Consider the following 4,292-nt stretch of genomic DNA (forward strand, 5'->3'; position numbering starts at 1 on the left):
TCCCAGGTCCGTCCCGCGCGGGGCCGAGCACTCAGCGACACAGGTCCCTTGAATTTTATTGGGCCAGGCTCAGTAGAGGAGATAGGGGAGGTACTCCCCCCCCAATCGAGCCAAGACCGCTACCTCTCATGTCACCAAGCACCCCCACCCCAAGCACAATGACCCCACAACATACAAGACCCCACTCTCCCGGGCCAAACCGCGGAAACGATGCCCCCCCCCCCCCCCCCTGAGTTAAGCCCGTAGAACTCACCCATATCCCAGGTATATCCCAGCTACACTGGTGTGTGTGTGTGTGTGTGTGTGTGTGTGTGTGTGTGTGTGCGTGCGTGCGTGCGTGCGTGCGTGCGTGCGTGCGTGCGTGTTTGTGTGTGTGTGTGTTATGTTATGTATGTTATGTAAGAGTTGTTATGAAGAGCTGGCTACAATCCAGGAAAAAAATGGTAAACCACCATCCATATCTTCTGTGTCTGTGTGAAATCACTCCCCAAACAGGTTCAAATCTTCAAATCTTATTTGATCTTATTTGATCTCACCTCACCTCACCTCACTTCACCTCAGCCTACCTACCCTCCCACCAGTCACTCTCAAACACACAAACAGATCGGCAAAGAAAATAATTTCTAGATATATAGACTGCCCTTCCAACTGAAAAATGTCAGGATAGAATCAAAATATTATAAAGAGAGAGAGATATTCCATTGCAGTTTGCACGGCCTCCTCAGCGTGCCTCTCCGCGGACCTATATATTTTATGCATAGCGTGGGTGGTGATGATTGATTTTATTTGATTTTATTACGGATCCCCATTAGCTGGTGCCATGGCAACCAGCTAGTCTTCCTGGGGTCCACACAAAAAAACATACAAAAACAATTATTGCAAAACAGAATTATTAAAAGTCAGTACTCAACACACAATACACAATGAAACTAACAATTAAGATGGCTAAAATTACATGCAAGCAAAGAAACAGAAAACAAAAAAACAAAACAAAATACTTTACAGTGTTAAATACAATTTAAGATTGTTTTTAAACGTGAATCTTTTTAAGAATTGCTTTCAGAATGCTCATCAATGTTACTAAAACATCAATTTCACCATACCTTTAAAAGAAAAAAAACACACAAAGTAAACAGAAGAAGTTTTGGATAACATGGCTGCAGCTACACTCATGCATGACATATATTAATTTCCTTCCGGATTATGGCTCCTTTAAGTTTATTTTTGAAACTGTCCTTTTTACCGTCTGTATAATATGTAATGGGATCCTATTCCAGTATGGTATGGCTCTATACATTGCCGTTTTCTTTAGAGCGTTGGTTCTAGGCAGAGGTAGGGTGAAGCGACTACTTGAAGCATGTCTGGTATTATGGTCATGTCTATCATTGGTGGATAAAAGCATAGAATACAATTGAGTGGGTTTACCCAAGGTACAAATGTTCTTTAAAAACCTAATCAAACTGCATGCTAGTCTCTCCTCCACCCTCATCCACGACAGTCTAGCATGCATTCCCTCCACACTGTTCCTTATAGAGCAGTGAAGAGTGAGTCGGGCAGCTCTATTTTGAGTGAGCTGGAGTTTACTAAGCTCTTGCTTTGACACGCTAGACCAAATTGCTGGGCAGTAGTCAAGATGGGACAACCCGGACAAGACTAAAGATTGTACTACCATTTTAATTGTTGTATTCGTTAGGAGGTAGGCATTTATTCTTATTATGAAGATGTTTCTACTCATCCTGGTAACCATGTTATTAATCTGGGTAGACCAAAGTAGTGCCTCGTCAATAGTTACACCCAACAATTTGGCCTCCTTCACTTGTTCAATACCAGCGTCTTGTAATGAGAGACTCAGTCTATGCTCCGACCTTAAGGCATATTTAGAGCCGAGTATAAGACATTTTGTTTTTGCTACATTTAATTTTAGTCTGTTTTCAGTTATCCAATTCGAAATCATAAATAATTCACTCTGAAGTATCTTATTCACTTGTTCTGTGCTCTCAGCGGATGCATATATAGTTGTATCATCAGCATAAATCGCTGTACCTGCACTTTCCAATACATAAGGCATATCATTTACAAATATAGAGTAAAGGAGGGGTCCAAGACAACTTCCTTGGGGAATACCACACTGGAGTGTTACCATATTTGACATGGAACCATTAAATATAACACATTGTTGTCTATTAGACAAGTAGCTTCTCATCCATTCCATGGCAGTGTCTGATGATGATGATAGAAACCGCTGTGGCGCATACAGTTGAATGCTGGTATTACACTCACTGAGGGACACGAAGAAGTCAAGTCCGATCATGGGACGTGGGAATCTCAAATACAAATCGGGATTGGAATAAAAAATGCATTTATAAACTATACAGAATATACAGCACTTCTTGGGGTCTGTAGGGTAAGCACTTAATCCCTCCCCCCTGAACATTTATGGAGATGTATGGGCCTTTTAAGTCAGTGATAAAAGTGTCTTTCAAGGATAAGTGAGCTCCTGCACTGATTATTATAGTTCAATATTCAATATTTGATCACCAAAACCCCCCCAAAAACATAAAAAGGGGGCCCCCCGCCCAAAAAGGGCCCCCAAAAATCGGCTTGCGCGATGCACACGCTCGCTTCGCACGCACACAGGCCTAGTGCCCTTTTCAGCCTTTGAGCACCTGCCCCTCTAAAGTCCTGTGCACGTCCCTGCACCCTCGCAAGATGGCCACCGGTGAAGTACGCGGAAGACTCCGCCTTGAGCCATCTAGTGTTATATATGTCTATGAAGAGGCACGGGCAGAACTGTTCTCACCGTCTAGCGTTAGCATGTTAGCACTAATTCCAATAACTATAATTGGAGAGCGGTCCATATGTTTGTCAGTCTTTTGTCAGTATGATTGTCTGTGTGGTTGTTAGTGTTAGCATGCTAATGGTAATGCTAATATGTAAACAGGAAAGTGAGTGACAGACAAAGAGGTACTGGCAGAATTGTTCTTACCATCTAGCATTAGAATGCTAATAACTAATTGGAGAGCAGCCACCGGCCAGTGTGTTTGTCGGTCAGTGTGTTGGTCGGTCAGTGTGTTGGTCTGTGTCATAGGTATATCAATGACTATTCTCTGACAAGAACAAGTTACAGGTTGAAAAAACCCTCAGCTCGGAACTAGGCAAAATCTGCATATGGCTCGCTGATAACAAACTATCATTACACCTGGGCAAAACATTCTCTTCGGATCAAATAACAAACTCAGCAAGACCGACGGCTTCTCAGTTACAGTGGGTGACAATATTGTCACAAGGAAAGAAGAAATTACCTACCTGGGTTCCATCCTAGAGGCTAATCTTTCCTGTGACAAAATGGCGTAGACGACAGAGTACAGCAACTTGCAATGGGCCTGGTCTACAAGATACACTACGCGACCAAGGTACCCATGTACATGTCAAAATACTTCCCAAAGGTCAGTGAATACCACGATCACAACACCAGAGGGAGCTCCACAAATCATGTTAAACCCAGATTCGGCTCAAACAAGGGACTAAACACGTTTCGCAATTATGCCACATCAATGTGGAACGCCCTACCCAAAGCTGTAAAGGAATGTGAATCACTACCCACTTTCAAAAACACTCTCAAAGAACACCTACGGGAGACTGCAATTCGAAACTGGCCCCTACAAATGTCCTAACCCAGTTGTACAGTAAATGACCAAGTATGGCTTTGTCAGTATTCCTATGTACAGTGTACAGTGTCCCCCCCCCCACCCAACCCCCCCCCCCCCACCTCCAATGTACAGCCCCCACCCACCCACCCAACCCCACCCCACCCACCCAACCTCCTCCAATGTACAGTTTCTACATCAAATGTATATACACTCTTTTTCTGGACACTTTTTGTATCACAAACAGTACTGTATTTGCAAATCTGATATGTCATAAATGTATAGATGTAGCAGTACTGTCTATCTGTATGTCATGTATGTCATATGTTATGATGAATTGAAAATGGGGGACCCTGATGTAAACAGGACTAAAGTCTTTCTCTGGTCTGCATCCCCTTAACAATTGTATGTATTGAGCTGTACTGTACTGTACCCATTCTGCAATCTGTTAATAAACTTTTCAATCAATCAATCAATCAATCAATCAATCTGTTAGATATGGGGCATAAAGTGAGATATATAACTCTATCGACGTGGCATTTGTTAGACCCACATTTAATATTATGGAAAGTTGAAAAAGTGGCGATAAAGTTGTTTAATTGACGGGAGAAAAGTTACTAAACTCAAGAGGGAGGTGTAGTGGTT

Source organism: Notolepis coatsorum, assembly GCF_963971535.1.
Source record: "Notolepis coatsorum genome assembly, chromosome: 1".
Lineage (NCBI taxonomy): Eukaryota > Metazoa > Chordata > Actinopteri > Aulopiformes > Paralepididae > Notolepis > Notolepis coatsorum.